The sequence below is a fragment of the Nelumbo nucifera genome, chromosome 1 (genome assembly GCF_055504915.1).
Source record: "Nelumbo nucifera cultivar China Antique chromosome 1, China Antique-T2T, whole genome shotgun sequence".
NCBI lineage: Eukaryota > Viridiplantae > Streptophyta > Magnoliopsida > Proteales > Nelumbonaceae > Nelumbo > Nelumbo nucifera.
The window spans coordinates 183580471-183601446 of record NC_142649.1 but is presented as its reverse complement, the minus strand read 5'-3'; the positions used below and the strand labels follow the sequence as shown (position 1 = coordinate 183601446).

Below are 20976 nucleotides of genomic sequence, written 5' to 3'. Positions count from 1 at the left end.
AACTTATTCTCGCACGCATGAGAGAATAGTGGGCAGGAAATATACTATCACTGTCACTACAGGTAAGGTTGCAAAATCGCCGACCGCTGCTGTAAGTCAGTCGTCGAACCTATTACTATCGCAACCCACAACTGTTACTGCTAGATCTGCTACAAAATCAACGCTGGTTGTCGTAGATGAAGCTCACCGCCGTTGCCGGTCATTGTGAATCGCCGTCAGAGTCCGTAGGTCATGGCCATTGTAGGTGGTCAGTTGGGTGTGATGGTTGAGAGGAGGGAAGGGTTAGAACGAAAATGGGGTCATTCTAACCCTAAACGTAAGAGATGGAATTGGGGATATGGGGGTCATTTTGTTTTTTTGTTATTTTATTTAAATCAGTGAAAATAAAAATGATAACATGCAAACCGCTGCCCAGGTCAAATGGTTTAGCAGTTCGATCACCTGGGTCAACGATTTTCAGACTTTTTCGACGAATTTTAAAGATTTACCGGTTTATAGTATAACCATACCCAAGGGCTGAACGGTTATCGATTTTTCTAGTCCGACTGTCTGGTCCGATCCGGTTTTGAAAATCATGCTTGGTAGTGAAAAAAAAATAATAAATAAAAACTTTGCACAAATCTGCATTAAGACATGGACAATTACTCTCTAGTGTCTGCCTTAGATTCACTGAAATATCATTTATTATTTCATCATCATCATCTTTATTTACTGTTTTACATTTTATACAAAGGGTACAAAACATAAAACCCTTATGGTACAAATAAAGTCGTACTACCAGAAGGGACAACTTAAGAGAGAGAGAGAGAGACGGTTTGGTGGTTTCCATCTTGGAAAAATAATAACTAAAAACAAAAATAAAAGAAAGGAAGGAAAAAGGGCATTATAGCCATTTTAGAGATTATAAAACACCAAATGGCTCGCGAAGTGGCTCAAACCGGTGATCGATGGTGATCCCCTGATCAGACTTATCATCAACGTTGTGCAACCAGCTAGTGTTCTTCAGGTCCTCTTTGAGCAAAATTGCATCATAACGGGAGCTCTCGTAAATGTCCATTTCACTCAGTTTTGCTGAAAGCCGACCATCACCTTCCTCAGCCTCATTATCCAGGGACTTATCAATACAAATTCCATTCTCTGAGATGCCTCCACTACTGCTGGAGGGTGGGGCACCATTATTGCTGAGGGAAGACAAAGCATCCAAGACACGGATAGGCTGCCTTTTTAGGTTACTACGGATGCTCTGAGGGAAAAGAGTAGTTCCAGACAGAGAATGGACGTTCCCTGTGCCATTTTGGATGTCCTGCGTTATAGAATAAAGAGCTTTTAGTTAAGAGGTAATAATGTAGATTTAACCTCAATTTAATAAATAGATGGGGTAAAAAGTAGTCAACCCTTTTAAAGTCCTGCTTGGTCAAAATTTGGATCTGTGGAAGATTTCTAACCATTTTATATATAAGGGATATCAGATATGTTGGCATATATCATATGCATACAAAGATATTTCTTGAGAATTTAAAAATATTACTCAGGAATCTCAGCATGGCAGACTGAATGACTTGGGCTTCAGTCCGACTTTGCATGGAACTTCCATGAGTCCATGACAGAAAAGTCAGAATGGAGTCTCCTGACATCCACACTTAAAAGTACTTTCAGTTTTCCTTCTATAACAAGAGATATACCATATGCCTGAGAGCCATGTCAAGTGACTTTTTTGAGATTATTCTTCCAAATCCAGTACTCTCACTAGTAGTTGTGGGTTTTGTTGGTCTCCGAACTGTAGGCTCCAACACTGGTGGTGTCTTCTGCAATTCAGGTGCCCCAACATCATGTCCATTGGTGTGCAAGCGGCCCCTCCCTGGAAATTCTGTAAGTCTTCCCCTTGAAACAATAGGTGATGACTGCCTTCTTGGTGGATTCACAGGCCCAGATGTCTCTGAGTTTCCCCTGACCATGACAGCAAAACCTGGCCGGGACCTACCAGCAGAAATGGGCCTATCTGGCAATGTGGTCCTCAGGTTTGGTGCTGTATCATGTGGGAAATCAGGAAGATCAATAGGTTGTGATTATGGCCGGGCCCTTGGGCCTGGGGAGCTTCCTCGGGAAGCAGGTGCTGTGCTTCAGCCATTTGGAAGGACCCACCGAAAAGATGCTGAGCGAGCTACCACTGGAGCTGGTCCTGGAGCTGTTGTTTGGGTTCGACGGGTAGGAGTTGATGGCCATGAGTTTGGTCGAGATGCAGAACTTAAGCTTGCAGAGACTTGAGGCCTAGAACTTGTGGTAGAAGGCCTTGAGTTTTGGGACACTCTTGGCTTATCAACTGAAGAGATGTTGGGGCCAGGATGGGATCTGGTTGGTGTCGATGGTCACGATGACAATGGCCGAGCAGATGGGGTGGAAGGTCTCGTACTAGAGCGGGTAGTAGGGGTGGATGGCCTGGATGAAGATGTGACTGATGCTGAGCTTGTGTTGAGAATTGAGGAAGATCTGTTGGAGCTAGATGAGTAGGTAGTGTAGTGCATGGTAGAAATGGAAGGACGGGTAACAGAACTACTTCTTGTTGGTCTTGATGAATAGTTGTTCTCCGAGTGTGTCATAGAAAGCTGAAAGAAAGAGAAAATAAGAAATTAGCCATGCATATTCTATTTACTATTTTTGAGAGAGAAAAAGAAATAAAGCATAGAAACACAAAGAGGTTTCTCTCTCTCTCTCTCACAAGCACACATTAAATAAAGGAGAAGTTGTACCCTACTTCTTTGTATCTTTTACTTACTATCTTAAATTTTATCATAGAAAATAATAACATTTTTTAGTTGCTAATTTGACATGAAATTGCTCCATGAGGAAATTAATTTTGTTACTAAAGAAAATTGCTATTTTTAAAGTAATATGTATGCTAGATGGTATATAAAGTTAGGGAACTAGGCAAAACTTGTTTTTTTTCTTTCTTTTATGAAATTCTTAACACCTAGGCACCCCACTGTCTCCTAGAATCGCCTAGACACCTTGACAATTATGCCATTGTAAATAACAGTCTTTGCTGGGAAGGTGGCACCACAAATGATAAGAGCCACTTTATGGGGAGAACTGGACTAGGTTGGATTTAAACCAAAGCCAAAGCAAGTCGAACAGCACAACTTAAACTGGATCTGATCCACTGGAAGGCCTATCATCGAGTTGAGTTGCTTAATTGAAGACCTCTGCTTAAAACCTTGCTGATCAACAAGGGAATCAAAAAACGGTTAAGTTTAAGTGGAAACTTTTAAGAGGGGAATACTCCAGTTAGAACCAATCAGACGTGTCACACTCCCCTCCATATATAGAAGACCTCTAAGGGGTCCCATCACTTAGTAAATCATATAAGAAGCTTCACTAGTTTATCAAATTGGAAGAGCATAACCATCAGATATAAAAATTATTTTATATGCCAATGGTTAAACTAAGTTCTTTTTTATGCATTCAAATTTCAAAAGACTACAGTAGATTAGATAGGTAGTAGCAATTATGACCAGATTGCATTCATGTTCTTCCCTAGAAAACAAAAAAATCAAGAGGGAAGAAAAACAGTTATATGAAGGTGATGTACACCATTGCGGTTTTAGAATAAATAAATTTATAACTTAGATCAAAGTGAATAGTGATGAACAAGAAGAAATTGAAACATATACCCTTGAAGTCTTAGTTGTAAAAACTGATCTGACCAAGGAACTGCTTCTTGGAGCCAGTAAGGTTGGAGGGGGCTCACTTGTATATGATGAAGAGAAAAGAGGTGTCTTAGGAGGGGTGAGAAGCCTGTTCATGGAAATTAAAGGAAACAAACATTAGCTTCTGAATGCTAGTTTGAGTTCAATTTTCTAATTATAAATCATCTATCTAAGAATATACTCACACCTATTTATTAAGGGAAAGAAAAACATATACACGACTGACGGGTTGTCGAAGCCCTCAAAATTAATTCTATTCCCACCTTACAACAAAATTGTAGTAACAGTGGTATCAGGTCGAATCCCACAGGGAGCCAGTAATTAATTTCTCAGCCGAATGTGCAATTTAAAGAGTGGGAAATTTGAATAATTAAAATAAAGCAAAATAGCAAATAACAATCAAGGAAAATTTAGTCTTATTGAATTCTTATCCAAGGGTTCAGATTGAGTCAATTGGTCATCGATCCTAGGTAAATTTCAACAATCTTGCAATTCAAATATTTAACCTTAAGATTTATTAGGATAGCCATAATAAACCTCGTGTTTTCCTGAATTAGTTGACCAAACCCAGCATTTGATCAACACTTATCATTAACCAACTGGGTACAATAGCGTTGCATATCAATTAATGATAGCAATAATCTTTGTGAAAACAGTTAAACCAAAATAACAATAATTGAGATAACTGCAATTATCGAATCTTGTTCCGTTGATTCCCCTTAGGTTAAAACATACCCATACATTGGTCAAAGGCTGTCACGAACAATTGACCCATGTAGGATAATAACCTAATTGCTACTTGTACCACTATTCGTGACAATTACAGATCATCGAACCATGGATAGCAGTAGGAAGATCAACGTTAATTAATTTGTCAAACTAATTAACATTAACATCCATAAGAACATGCACAAGAATCAACGAATACTTGAATTGAAAGCAAGAATTTAAATTAAACACAGAACCTCATGATGACACAATTGAACCAGAAAAGAAAAGCTTAGCCGCTCATGGTTGTCGACTCCCTCTTGCTCTGCTTCCCAGATGGATGGACTGATCTTCTGAATTGATTGAGTGCTTCAGTGATTGAGTGATGCCTAAAGCTGGTCCCCCCCCCCTCCCCCCTTTATATAGCTTTAGGAGGAGGGGCTCTCTCCAACTCCTCTTAAGAGATTAATCCTCAAAAATAGAAAGTCCTAATCAGTTTTGATCTAATCCTATCCTATCTCTTATCTAATAATCTCTCTTATCTAGTAATCTAATCTCAATCATCTTATCCTTCTAGGATTACATTTGAAATTTGAATATGATGGGACTCTTTATTCTTGAATTCGAGTTGGGCTCTTTAATTTGGGCCGCTACAAGGCTTTCCTACGAATTGGGCTTTAGTTGTGAAATGGGTTTTACTGTGAATTGACCTTGATGCAGACCGAATCTGTCAAAACCCAAAACATGAGAGTTGTGGAATTCTTCCTTATCTTTCCAGTGCATCTTGAATCATCCCAATCGGAGTCCGGAGTTGAGAGTTATGCCCCGATTACTAAACAGTGCCGAAATTGTGCAAAATCATCCGATTAGCCTTGTTTTCCTCCAGTTGCCTTCTTGCTTGCCCTGAATCGAAATACAAGAGTAATGAGTCCAATTAAGTGCTAATTTAATGTAAAATAATGAATAATTGGGGATAAAAATATGTTACTTTTTATTCCTATCAAATCCCCCCACACTTAAAACCTTGCCCGTCCTCGGGCAAGACAAAACTCGAGCAAAAACAATTTAACTACCTACTGATTTTTAAAACTCTCTCTCTCAACATGATGCTTGGCCTCTCGCATGCTTCAATCCAGACTTAATAATCTTTTCATTTTCCACTTCCTTCTCCTCTTTAACTTGTCAAAGAGTAATCTCAACTCACCATTCCTCATGAACCCAAGTTAAATCAACAGTTAAGGAAAACAAGCATTCCATCGTCTGAACATTCTTGGACTAAAATAGGCACTCATTGTTTTAACAATCAAATGCAGCCATATTCAAATATCTCTCTTTGTTTTTGAAGTATCATTAGTTTCTAGGGTCAAAACAAGGTATGTTATCACCATAAGCTTGCTTATGTATCACATCTCCACCACTAAGCATGAGTTCAATGCATCAAAAATTGAAATGGAGTGCTAGGGGTGAGTGCATTTTATGCTCCATCTCACCCTTTTCTTTTGTTTCTAAATGTGAGTGCATCTTATGCTCCATCTCACATTTGTCTTTCGCTTCTAAATGTGAGTGCATTTTATGCTCCATCTCACATTTGTCACGATTTTTTTTTTTTTGTACAATAGTAGACCACCATTTCCATTCCGATCCATGAACTCATTGACGTGGTATCAACATGACTACAGAGCAAGTTCTAGAATAATAAAACTGTGTTTGACAGGCTTTTGACAGGCCTTTAGGCATAAGGGTTACATTTGTAATCTTGCTTATTCCAAAATAATGAGGTGCCTTATGTAGTCAAAAAAATTCAGTTAGTCATGCTTGCATCCTGTCTTGTCTATTCAACCTAAACACATAATTCATGATAGCTTGAAATTATTCAAAGATAAGTTTCTAGGGAGCAAAAACTTCAAAAAGCAAGGTTAAAAAGTGATGATCGAAGCATGCTAGAGTTACCCCAGAAATTATCAAATTCCCCTAATCCCCCCACACTTAAGGTATACATTGTCCCCAATGTATATGACTGTGCGTACGATAGAAAGATTTAAGGGAACTTCCCTGAACGCCTTGTTGAGATCCTTCCGATGTCAAATCAGCTGCTAAATACGACCATGTTCCTAAAATTGAAAACAATAAAAATAACTGAACAAAAATAACTAAACACAATGGATTGCCTCCCATAAGCTCAATTGTTTAACATCGTTATGCTCGACGTCCTTCCTTGCTTCCTTAATTCGATGAATAATGAGGAAGATCCAACGAGATGTCTTCTAAGGAGGAGACGATTGCATCCTCATGGAACAACTTTAATCTATGCCCATTCACTTTGAAAACCTTATTTGTATCAAGACTTTTGATCTCCACTGCACCATAAGGAAACACATTAGTAACAACAAATGGACCCATCCACCTACAACACAACTTACCTGGCATGAGTTGGAGTCGAGAATTATATAATAACACCTTTTGACCAACCATAAACTATTTCCTTAAAAACAAATTATCATGGAACAACTTGGTCTTCTCTTTGTAGATTCTCGAATTCTCATATGCTTTTAACCGCAACTCCTCCAATTCTTGTAATTGGAGATTTCTTGCCTTGCCAGCTTCTTCTATGTCTATATTGCAACGTTTGATCGTCCAATATGCCTTATGTTTGTTTTCAATTGGTAAATGACAAGATTTTCCAAAAACTAACCTATAGGGAGACATCCCTATTGGTGTTTTATATGCGGTCTGGTATGCCCAAAGTGCGTCATCTAGACGTAGGCTCCAATCCTTTCTGCACGGGCTCACCGTCTTTTCTAAAATGGATTTGACTTCTTGATTGGAAACCTCAGATTGTCCATTTGTCTAGGGGTGATAGGCAATGGCGACTTGGTGATGCACCCCATACTTTTTCAGCAAGGCTTCAATGGCTTTATTGCAGAAGTGGGTCCCTTGATCACTTATGATGGCTCGAGGAATACCAAACCTACTAAAAATGTTAGGTTTGATAAAACCTATAACACACTTAGAATCATCAGTTTTGGCAGTTTTTGCTTCCACCCATTTTGAGACATAATCAACTGCCAGAAGTATGTAAACAAAACCACAAGAGGAAGGAAAGGGTCCCATAAAATCAATACCCCAAACATCAAAAATTTCACAAATAAGAATGGGGGTTTGGGGCATCTCATTTCTGCGAGACAATGCACCTGTTCGTTGGCATTTTTCACAATTTTTACAGAACAAGTATGCATCTTTAAATAAAGTTGCCCAATACAACCCACTATCTAAGACCTTCCTAGCAGTTCTTTTTGGCCCAGAATGACTGCCACAAGCATAATTATGACAAAAATTCAAAATCAACATATGTTCACTTTCAGGGACACATCTCCTAATCACTTGATCAGAGCAAAATTTCCACAAATAAGGTTCGTCCCAAACATAATATTTTGCCTCATACCTGATTTTATCCTTCATCGACTTGCTAAGATAACTAGGCAAAATTCCAATAACTAAGTAATTCACGATATCAGCATACCAAGGGACCATACCTTTTATTTGGAATAGTTGCTCATCAGGAAAAAGCTCAGAGATGGGTGAGGAGTCTTCATCTTTTACCAACCTGTTTAGATGGTCCGCCACCGAATTTTCAGCTCCCCTTCGATCCTTGATTTCTAAATCGAACTCTTGGAGCAAAAGTATCCACCATATTAGCCTCGGCTTTGACTCCTTTTTCACCAATAAGTATTTCAAAGTTGCACGATCAGAAAACACAATCACTTTAGAGCCAAGCAAATATGATCGAAATTTATCTAAAGCAAAAACAATTGCTAATAGCTCATTTTCGGTGGTTGTGTAATTGCATTGTGCAGCATTCAGCGTCCTTGAAGCATAGTAAATGACATGGCTCTTCCCATAAATCCGTTGACCTAGAACATCTCCTATCGCATAGTTGCTTGCATCGCTCATAATTTCAAAGCGCAAGTTCCAGTCCGGTGGTTGAATAATGGGTGCAATTGTCAACAAATTCTTGAGCTTATCAAATGCATCATTACATTCATCCCCAAAGTCGAAAGGCACATCTTTTTGAAGCAATTTGGACAATGGCAGGGCAATTTTTGAAAAGTCCTTGATAAACCTACGATAAAAACCTGCATGTCCAAGAAAATCACGCACTTCCCTAACATTTGTAGGGTAAGGTAAGCTCACAATTAAATCAACCTTTACCTTATTGACCTTTATGCCTCTTGCAGAGATAACATGTCCCAACACAATGCCTTCCTTTACCATAAAGTGGCATTTTTCATAATTCAAAACCAAATTAGTTTCGACACATCTATCCAGAATTTTACTCAAATTATCTAAACAATCATCAAACGAATCACCATAGACAGTAAAATCATCTATGAACACTTCAATGCACTTCTCAATAAAGTCAGAAAATATACTAATCATGCACCTTTGAAAAGTACCTGGAGCGTTGCACAGACCAAAAGCCATCCGTTTGTAGGCGAAAGTGTTGAATGGGCAAGTAAAAGTCATTTTCTCTTGGTCTTCTTGAGCAATAACGATTTGATAATAACCTGAAAATCCATCGAGAAAACAAAATAATGCCTTGCCGGCTAACCTTTCTAACATTTGATCTATGAAGGGCAAGGGGAAATGGTCTTTTCTAGTGGCTAAATTAAGTTTCCGAAAGTCAATCACCATACGCCAGCCATTTTGTACCCTTATTGGGACCAGTTCATTATTTTGATTTCTTACCACATTGATCCCAGTTTTCTTGGGTATAACATGTATTGGACTCACCCACTTACTATCCGAAATCGGATAGATTATCCCTTCATCTAGTAACTTAAGCACTTCCTTTTTTACCACTTCTTTCATTGTCGGGTTGAGCTTCCTTTGCGATTCTCTGACTGGCTTGGCACCATCTTCCAAGAGAATTTTGTGCATGCAGATTGAGGGGCTGACCCCTTTTATATCGGCTAAGGTCCAACCAAATTGCCGCCTTGTGCTCTTTCAGAACCTCGATGAGTCGTGCCTCTTGATCATCCATCAACCCTTTTGCAATGATCACTAGCAATATTTCTTTGTCACCCAAATAGGCATACTTAAGGTGATCTGGCAAGGTCTTCAGCTCTAACTTCGGAGCCTGCAAAACAGAAGGCAACAATTTCTTATGAGAAAACGATGATGGAATATTAGAATTTGTTACCTTTTGTTCTACTATCAGTTTCGAAACTTCACAGGATGTATCTAATTCTTCCTCCATATCCAATTGTGCACTTAATTCGAGTTCCGCATTCATATCCTCTTCCCCAAAAATTTCCTGCACAATTGAATCAACAATATCAACAGAACAAATCGAATGACATTCATTGGGGTACTTCATTGCTTCAAAAATATTAAATTTAACAATCTCGCCGTCAAACTCGACGGAGAGGGTACCATCATCCACATCTATTTTGGTTTTGGCCATTTTCATAAATGGCCTGCCTAATAGAAGTGGGGCTGAACTTGTGATAGTGTCTTCCTCCATCTTCAAGATGTAAAAGTCGGCTGGAAATATAAGGTCATTAACCTGCACCAAAACATCCTCAACAAACCCTTCAGGGTAAGCGTTAGAACGGTCAGCTAACTGAATAACAACCCCAGTTTCTTTTAATGGACCTAAATTCAAAGCACAATAAATTGAGTATGACATGACATTGATGGATGCACCTAAATCTAGCATGGCACGCTCAATTCTTTTATTGCCAATCATGCAAGGTAAAATAAACATACCTGGATCAACACGCTTTTCCGGCAGGGTCCTCTTGATGACAGCTGACACGTTCTCCCCAACCTTTACCTTCTCATCTCCTCTCAGCTTCCTTTTGTTAGTGCACAACTCCTTCAGAAATTTTGCGTATTTGGGGATTTGTTTGATGGCATCTAATAAGGGAATATTTATTTCCACCTTCCTAAAGGTCTCCAAGATTTCTTGCTCATAATCTTCTTTCTTAGATTTTTCCAACCTACTAGGAAATGGTGGTACAATGGCATTAGACATCTTAGGTAGAGGGGGGTCGGGTTTTACCTCATGTGATACTTGTTCCTCCTCTTCTTTCTGCTCTTTATCCTCTTTCCTTGGTGAAGTAGGTTGTGACTGTAATTCCTTCCCACTTCTTAGCACCACTGCACTCGCATTCTCCTTGGGATTGACTACCGTCTGTGATGGTAGCTTTCCAGAGTTCTGCGCCTCCAACTTGCTAATAGAAGTAGCAAGTTGACTGATTTGGTTCCCTAAGTTCTGGATGTTGGCCTTTGTTTCCTGTTGGAATTGCTGAGTGTTAGTCACAAGAGCCTTAACGATCTCATCTAAAGACATACCTAAACTTGAGGGTTGAATTTGAGCTTGGGTAGGTGCTGGAATTGGGTGTTGTCTGTTGAAAGCTTAGGGCTGGAATCTCTGTGGCCCTCCTTGATTTTCGTAGCTTAGATTGGGATGATCCCTCCACCCAGGATTGTAATAGTTAGAACAGGGATCATACTTGCGTTGAGGTTGGCCCGGAAATCCTCCTACGGCACTGACTTGCTGCACCAAACCTTCTTGTAATGATGGGCACATATCCGTAGGATGCCTAGGAATTGAGCATATGCCACAAACCCATGCCATTTGTAATTGCCCTACAACCATTTGACGAACCAAAGCAGTTAGATCAGATATTTGACTTTCCAAATTAGAATGGCTTACCTCATTAACATGTCTGATAGCACCATCTGTTCTTGTTCCAAATTGTTGGGAATTTTCAGCCATGTTGGAAATCAATTCCCTAGCCGCTTCGGGTGTTTTATTTACCAAGGCTCCTCCACTAGCTGCATCGAGTCCTTCATAGAAGTATTGGATTAATAGTTGTTCATGTATTTGGTGGTGTGGGCAGCTAGCATAGAGTTGTTTAAACCTTTCCCAATACTCGTATAGTGTCTCACCACTAAACTGACGAACCCCACAAATCTCTTTCCTAATATTTGCAGCTCGTGATGCAGGAAAATATTTATCTAAAAACATCCTATTCATCTCATCCCATGTACGTATTGAACCAGGAGGAAGAATGTATAACCAGTCATTTGCTTTATCTCGTAAAGTAAAAAGAAAAGCTATAAGTTTTACCTGATCCTCGGTCATACCCTGTGGTTTCATGCTTGAACAGACGATATAGAACTCTTTAATATGGTTATGAGGGTCCTCATCTGGAAAGCCATGCAAAACAGGAAGCAATTGAATCAAACCCGATTTAAGTTCAAAGGCTACCTTGAGAGTGGGATAGATTATGCATAAAGGTTGTTGATTCATGATTGGCACAGCTAACTCTCTTAGTGTTCTTTCTCTATCAACCATCCTTTCTTCCTCTTCGAAAATGGGTTGATCACAAGTTGTCAAATCAATATCAGAATTCACCCATGGAGGTGAAAGGTCCTTCCTTTGTTTCACCTCCTTTCTCAATCGACGGGTGGTCTTCTCAATTTCAGGGTTATATTCTACTTCACCTTGGTGAGAAGCACGAGTCATAAAACAAAGGAGGTTAACACAAACAAAAGGTACAAAGCTAAGAAATTAAAGTAACTCCCCGACAACGGCGCCAAAATTTTGACGGGTTGTCAAAGCCTCAAAATTAATTCTATTCCCACCTTACAACAAAATTGTAGTAACAGTGGTACCAGGTCGAATCCCACAGGGAGCCAATAATTAATTTCTCAGTCGAATGTGCAATTTAAAGAGTGGGAAATTTGAATAATTAAAATAAAGCAAAATAGCAAATAACAATCAAGGAAAATTCAGTCTTACCGAATACTTATCCAAGGGTTCAAATTGAGTCAGTTGGTCATCGATCCTAAGTAAACTTCAGCAATCTTGCAATTCAAATATTTAACCTTAGGATTTATTAGGATAGCCATAACAAACCTCGTGTTTTCCTGAATTAGTTGACCAAACCCAGCATTCGATCAACACTTATCATTAACCGACTGGGTACAATAGCGTTGCATATCAATTAATGATAGCAATAATCTTTGTGAAAACAGTTAAACCAAAATAACAATAATTGAGATAACTGCAATTATCGAATCTTGTTCCGTTGATTCCCCTTAGGTTAAAACATACCCATACATTGGTCAAAGGCTGTCACGAACAATTGACCCATGTAGGATAATAACCTAATTGCTACTTGTACCACTATTCGTGACAATTACAGATCATCGAACCATGGATAGCAGTAGGAAGATCAACGTTAATTAATTTGTCAAACTAATTAACATTAACATCCATAAGAACATGCACAAGAATCAACGAATACTTGAATTGAAAGCAAGAATTTAAATTAAACACAAAACCTCATGATGACACAATTGAACCAGAAAAGAAAAGCTTAGCCGCTCATGGTTGTCGACTCCCTCTTGCTCTGCTTCCCAGATGGATGGACTGATCTTCTGAATTGATTGAGTGCTTCAGTGATTGAGTGATGCCTAAAGCTGGTCCACCCCCCCCCCCTCCCCCCTCCCCCCTCCCCCCTCCCCCCTTTATATAGCTTTAGGAGGAGGGGCTCTCTCCAACTCCTCTTAGGAGATTAATCCTCAAAAGTAGAAAGTCCTAATCAGTTTTGATCTAATCCTATCCTATCTCTTATCTAGTAATCTAATCTCAATCATCTTATCCTTATAGGATTACATTTGAAATTTGAATCTAATGGGACTTTTTATTCTTGAATTCGAGTTGGGCTCTTTAATAACTTGGGCCGCTACAAGGCTTTCCTGCGAATTGGGCTTCAATTGTGAACTCGGCTTTAATACGAATTTGTTCCGAATTCGGGCCCGATTTTGACCTCGATGCAGACCGAATCTGTCAAAACCCAAAACATGAGAGTTGTGGAGTTCTCCCTTGTTTTTCCAGTTCATCTTGAATAATCCCAATCGGAGTCCGGAGTTGAAAGTTATGCCCCGATTACTGAACGGTGCCGAAACTGTGCAAAATCATCCGATTAGCCTTGTTTTCCTCCAGTTGACTTTTTGCTTGCCCTAAATCGAAATACAAGAGTAATGAGTCCAATTAAGTGCTAATTTAATGTAAAAGAATGAATAATTGGGGATAAAAATATGTTACTTTTTATTCTTATCAACGATCATATTTGTTAGTGGTATGATTATATCATCAACCTCAAAGAATTAGAAACAAAGCAAGTTTGTTTCATTTCCATACTATGCCATTGTAAAAAAAAAAGAAGATTCTTTCACAGAAATGTGATTCCACAACTAGATGAGTACAAAAAGAACTTGTAGAACAGACTCGTTTTGGTTGAGAATTGACTCAGGTTTGTTGGGCTATGAGCAATAACTTAATCATAAGATTCAAAAGTTGGTGAATATAAGCTTTTAACAAAGCAAATTTAACCACTGTAGTAGTTTAATTTTATGTGGGTTTGCACTTGGCACCTACAAATCAGTACTATATTTTGAATCTTTGGAGGGATAATCTGTGATCCATGATTTGGATTCTCATTTAGAAATAACTTCTCCTTAGGTTTGCATCAGATAATTATTTATTTGTAAATCTTGGTAGGTAGAGTGGCATTTTGAGGTCTACTCTAGAAATGCTAATAGTCAGCTTAAACCCGGGAAAATTGTACATGCACTATGTGGAACCGTTTTGCTCACTTGACTAGAAATAAAGGGCTTCAGACAGTTGAAAAGGAAAAGATGCAGGGCATTTCAAAAAAGGAATAATGAGAAAATTACAAGCATGCCATTAGAGAAAAAGTAACAATCTTATGATTCGGGTAGTTGCTAAGAACTAGATAGACTACTATATATATGATAGTCTATATAGTAGTCTAATGGCATATAAATCACATTTTCAAGAACATAAAAGCTTAATTCTTCCATCTAAGGATTTTTTTTTAAATTAATACAGCTGTTAAAATCATGTCTATCAACTTCTTGCCAATTGTGAACTGAAAAGTAAATGAAAAATAAAAGCTACCTAAGCCACGCTATTTCCTATCTTCATTCCACATTGCGCTTACTTAACAAACCATGTAAACTTTACTACGATCAAACATTCTATAACTTCATTAAGATCATGGCAATAATGTCAAAGTAACCTATAGCTCTCTTTCATGATTGCTTGAATTTTTTTGGAGATGCTACCTGTTATTGATTTATGAACTTCAAGAGGCTTTTCTTATGGTTCAAAGTATGTTTCATATTCTGACCACAATATACCTACTTTAGTAAACTATATCCTAATTGGTTCACTTTTCCTATCTTAATTTCATTAGATGCAGAAATGGCCAGCAAATCTTCCTATACGAATTAATTTCCTTATTACTGAAGAATCATTTACTGAATGAAAAAACCATTAGAATGATAAAAGCAAATGAATTCCCAGGTAACAACAATAAGACAACCTCAGAGTGCTATCAACAATTGTTGGGTAGCCTCTCTAGACCCAATAATACGATGAAAAACACCCAACAACATTCTCAGGCAAGAAGATCCTAGCACTGTCGAACCTCACACTAACAAATTTTACCATGTTAAGGATCTAGACTTCAAGAGGAATTGAATTCCCATTGTCTCTTACTGGTTAGCACTTATCTAAATAGAAAATGCAATTAGCGAGTGGAAGACCACCATGGCCAACCAGAGAGATGGAGAGAATTTCATTCAATATAGGAATGAGACTATTAAAGCTAGCAAGCAAGTAAATGACAAAAAGTGATCTGAAAGTTAACAAGCATACAAATTACATCAAGGAGAAAATTATGGACAGAACACATACCAGTCATAATCATGCTTTCCCCCATCCACTGAAGAGAGTAGATCGTCGATTCCATTCCTCGCTAGTTTTACTGGTCCAACCGATATTCTCCCCAATTTCATCGATACTGAAGGCATTCATAACCAGAACTATTAACAAATATGATATTTTTTTTCTTAAGAAAATATCAAAATAACAAATTTGACTTTGACTAATTTCTTCTCAAAATTTTATTATCAGGAGGAAATCAAACATTGGTGTTCCTCCTGAAGTATCTAACTAAGCAACTAAAGTTAGAAAGGGCGAAATGACAAGCAGAAAATAATAATAAATAACTTATATAATCAAATAAAAATGAAAACATGAGAAATACAGATGCCCTCTAAATTTGCACAGGTGCACATAGAAACATCAACCTAATCAAAATCAACATCAAATTGATCAGTTCCTCTGACAATTTCTATTGTCTCGCTGAAATAGCAAGAACAACCTACCGGAAGCCAACAAATTTTGAAATTGAAAAAAAAAAGTGAAATTTCTATTGTCTCGCTGAAATAGCAAGAACAGCCTGGAGAAGAGATCCAAGTTTTCATCCATATCTCTCGAGATGGCAGCGTTGCTCCAACCTCTCCAAAGTTGCAATCCTCTGGCCAAAGAATCCCTCAAGATGCGATTCATATCAACGAATTTGAAAGAGAGACCATGGATAACAGAGAGAGATGGGGGGTAGAAAATGCAACAGTAGATACAAAGCGAGAAGTATAACTTCTTTTTTTTATGGCTTTGTTCTTTTATGTGAAGATGTTCTTGGAGAGAGAGAGAGAGAGAGGGACATAGGGAGAGAGTCGTGGATTTGTCCAGTGGTTGTAAGTAAAGCTTGGTGATAATAAAGACAAAAGGTAAAAGTGACAGAAGAGGGAGAGCAGTCGAAGTTCAATCAAAGGTTAAGGGAAAAGTTGTAGGAAGAAACAGTAAGAGAAGAGAGTCGAGAGTGGTGAGAGACAACGAAAGAGAGAAAAGAGGAGAGAACAATGACCGTGGGCCCTAGCAGGGTCATTTTAGTCTTTGCAATTTAAGTTTAAATTTCAAAATAAAAATTTAAATAAATATTATTGTGACATGGAATCTGAGCTGGATTGTCACCTCACAAGAAAAGCATAGGTAAAAGTGTGATACTTACTTGGCGTGGGAATCTGTTTTATAATTTCAAAAGTTGAATTTGAATGTCATTATAAATTTTGTATGAAATGGCCTAGGGTTCAGGTTTCTATAATGGGCCTATCCATACTTTTCCCTTGAATAAACTATAAAAACACACTTAACTTAAAAGCCTTTTTTTTGGCTAAATGACAATGTATTTATAAGTTGTCAATGTGGAGCCAACCTCATAAAGCCCGAAGCTAATGCATCAAAGCTCTTTTAGACAGGCCCAAAGTTCAATAAGGTCAAATCAAAGTTACCCCTAATCTACACAAAATCCAATCGATTTTCTCTCCTTAATTTTATCATCTATTGACTTAAAATATTAAACAAATAAAAAATTGAAAAATATTGAAATAGTAGAATGATAAAATCTCTAGAGAAAAAAAAAATGCTTGGACAAGCACATGCTTATAAAGGCTCTGTTTGGATAACATTAAGATGTTAAGTTGCAATTAGTTAACATTTATCCTCATTGCAAAGTCTACCAATGTGGTGTATACTTTGTAATGCTTCCCCTTGTAGGTCTCTCTTTCACCAATTCCTAAAATTCGGCATCATATTTAATGAGTGAAGTTCAAATGAAGCTGGCCATCATTTGGCAAAATTTGCAATTGGGTGTGTTGATGTAGTAAACTGGATTTATGCAATCCTTCTATTTTTTAAGTGTACCTTTTTTTCCTAGAAGAATTTCCTATAAAAAATTCACAATGAAAATTTATAGGCTTTTTTAAATGACAAGGAAACAACATATACACATATAAGTTGGGATTTGTTGACTGCATAGGTGTGTATAATGGATTACGTAATCAATCATGAGTGAATGTGCTAGTGTTTCATACACATGGGGTTTCTTGTAATAGCTAGTGTTTAAAATAAGGGCAAATTTCTTAAACTATCCTTATGGTTTAGCTAATTGACTAACTCTACCCTTACTGTTTACATATTGTCTTAGACTATTCCTAAGTTTTTTGACAATTAACATTGCCATTAAACACTAATGAAAAAAGAAATGTCAAATTTGCCCTTTACTTTTTTTCAAAAAGAAATGTCAAATTTTCAAAAATAAAACCCAACTAAAGAAATTTTTCATTTTTCAATAACGCTAAAATAGTCTACAAAAAACTACTGAAATGAGTTACAATTGAAACACTAAAGCTTCATTCGTCGTCTGCAAAGAACCTAGATCAGAAAATGGGTTATTAGAGCTAGAAGCAAGGAACCCAGAACTGACCTTCATTCGTCGTCTATAGCCTTTAGTTTTTGTAATACCTAAAGATTAAAGACCAAAAGCTACTGGAAATAAAAAATTTTGCTTTTTTTTTAGGATCGTTCAGCCAAACCCCTCTCAACTCAATACCATTGTTTTCAGTTGGTCATCGTGTCAAACCCCTTTACAACTCAATACCCTCCATCTCCCTCACCGGCATCATTCTGGTCACACCCACATTGTCCTTCTTCGGATGCTCCTCCTTTCCTTCGAGTCCAAGGGCTTCCAAATCGATGGAGAAAACATAAGAGAAACCTAAAGGATTTCCACCAAAGGAACCAGACTCTATCTATAACGATTCGATCAAATAACAAAGATATACAATAAAACAAAATGGAGCAAATAATTTTAATGAGGAGATGATTGATCCTTACTTGTAAATGGAGTAGATAATTCGATCAGGAGGACCAAGCCATGAATGAGATAGCAACGACAACTTGGGATCGAAATTACTAATTGAATGGAAAATGATGTCGATGGCACTGTGTTATGCTCCTCTCTGATTTTTTTTTGGCAACCAATGTATTAGATTTAAAAGATCATATTGGAATTGAGCTAACATGGGAACAAACGATTATAAATAAATTAGATTATCCAATTCTTCCAACGTCAAGAAATTAGTAGACTTTTGGTTTGGGTATTAGAAATTAGGGAAAATTCCTTATCAGTAACCTGTATTTTGGTTTGCGTGATAATTTGGTTCCCAAACTTTAAAATGCAATAATTCAGTACTCAAATTTTTGAAATGTGACAATCTAGTATCCGAACTTTTAAAATGTGACAATTCAGTACCTGTCGTTAATCAGCCGTTAAGTGACATTTGAAAAGTCAAAAATGCCCTAAGAATGCCATCTAATTCTCTTTATCAACTATCCAAACATTGACAATAAAATGAACAGTCCCAAATTTTAGATTCTCCTAAACAATCACCAACTTTTTTTATTAGAAGAGGCTACGTTTTGGGACTGTTCAGTTTTTTGTCAACATTTGGATGGTTAAAGAGAATTAAATGACATTTGAATGGCATTTTTGACTTTTCAAATGACAATAATAAATTAATGGACTGGTTAATAACAGGTACTGGATTGTCACATTTTAAAAATTTGGGTACTAATTGTCACATTTTGAAAGTTCGAGTACTGGATTGTCGCATTTTAAAATTTGGAGACCAAATTGTCACTCGAGCCAAAGTACAAGGTACTGACCAAGAATTTTCCCTAAAATTAATATCCAAATATTGTGACATAAACTTTTGATGGTTAAAATAAGGAAATGGACCTCCTAGTTAACTTCTTTGGTATAGAAGCACAACATTGACACCATCCATTACTAGATGGAACCGAGGTAATTTGAAAATCTATCGTTGTGGATTTACTAGCTTTGCTCGGAAGCTTCGAAATGAGCCATGTTGCAATCATGTTGTGAACAGGGAGAAGATAACTCAAGAGCAACATTCTCGTCGCAATCTCAAAAGGAGAGCAAGCAGAGATTTGAGAATGTTGGATTTCGAGCTACAACAGCTGACGATTCTCTTGAGTTCATTGTTCTCCAAAGTGTTCACAAAAGAGACGAATTTTGAGCAACAACGACAACCATTTTCAATCTTTCGCTATGGATTCAATAACATATTTACTGAATTCTAAAACCTCTGCAACTCCATGCTCCTCTTTGTTTGAATCGGATATTTAATGATAAAAAGTAACAACTCCATTCACATTTTGGTCAAGTCCGAATGAAAATGCAAATAGGAGGAATTTTTCCAGATTGGATTGTGTTTAGCGGCGATTTGTTGCAACAGTGGGCATAAGGCAGTGGTTCAGTGGTGACACAAGATAAATAGGGGTTGCGGAGAGACGAAACCGCAAATAAGAACCCCCTCTGCAACTCAATACCAGGAGCACCGACCCTTGAGTACCAGAGTTTTGTTGGCTCTAAGATGAGGAGATCCAGGGATATGTTGGCTCGAAGATGAGGAGCCCATTATTCCACCAATCTTTGTGCAACTAGGTTCAGATCTTAGGGTTCTAGCATTTTAGCTTGTGGTCTCTCTATCTATTCTCTTTAACTCTATTCTAAGCGAGAGTGAAGCAGAGCACAACCACCTCCACTCTCTCTACAAGTAGCATCTATCAGTTGATCATCGACAAAGTTACTAATATCTAGCAAGATCCCTAAAGGACATGGAGCTTTGCAACATGTTGTCGTGTGGTCTCCATTCATTTCCGTCATTGATGCTTCTTCTACTACTGTTATCAATGGCCACCAGGGGACGCAGATACAGTTCAATGGGCCCAGTCTCCGCTACTTTCGGTGACGATAGGTTCTATGCTATTGATACTAGTGACAAACGGGAGATCATTTGCTGGGTGAAGAATTGTTCTTTGTCATCGTCCACCTCGTCGCCTTTTAGTGGTCTTCCTCCGATGGTTGTTATCATAGGGAGAGAGGGAGAAGGTTTCATGTGTAGCCTTGTAGCGAATACTAGAGGCGTCAATTGGACTAGATTTGGTCTAACCCGATCCAGTCTTACAAATTGACTGGACTCTAGTCTAAATCCAATACAAACCAAATTCAATAAAAACCATTAAAATGTAAATAGACTATATTGGATCCAATCCAAATCAAATGAAATATCAAAAGTTATATATAAAACAGAGCATATAAAAAATTACAAAAAGATATTAAAATAAAGAAAATCTAAAATTTACAAAAATATACCCTTTTGGCATTAAAAAAACACTTTTGTAAATTACTTTTATAAAAGTACATTCATAGAAGTGTCTTTACAAAAGTGGTTTCATAAAAGTACTTTATAAATATACTTTCATAAAAGTGCTTTTATAAAAGTGCTTTCACAAAAGTGCTTTTCTAAAAGTGCTTCCATAAAAGTGCTTTCATAAAAGTGCTTTTATAAAAGTATTTCCATAAAATTACTTTTATAAAAGTACTTCCATAAAAGTGTTTTCATAAAAGTACTTCCATAAAAGTTCTTTTGTAAAACTGATTTCATAAAGTGCTTTTGTATAAAAATGCTTTTATTACAATGCTTTCGTAAAAGTGCTTTTATAAATCTACTTTTGTAAAAGTATTTTTGTGAAAGTACTTTTACAAAAGTGATTTTATGCCAGCTTCAATTTTAATCAGTTTCAAATTGGACAAGGGTTTGGCCTCATGATCGATTATTGAAAATTTGGTTTAGGTCCAATTCAGACCAATAAGGTTATGGACCAATTTATTTTGGATTGACCTAATCCAATAATTATAATGGACTATCCAAATCGAACTTGATAAGGTTTGGATCGGATTAGATCCAA

At 37.4% G+C, this 20976-nt stretch overlaps 1 pseudogene; it reads right to left on the bottom strand.

Moving 5' to 3' along the window:
* Positions 1-901: 901 nt before the first annotated feature.
* On the bottom strand, positions 902-15870 carry LOC104596259 (uncharacterized; annotated as a pseudogene).
* Between the last annotated feature and the right edge of the window lie 5106 nt (positions 15871-20976).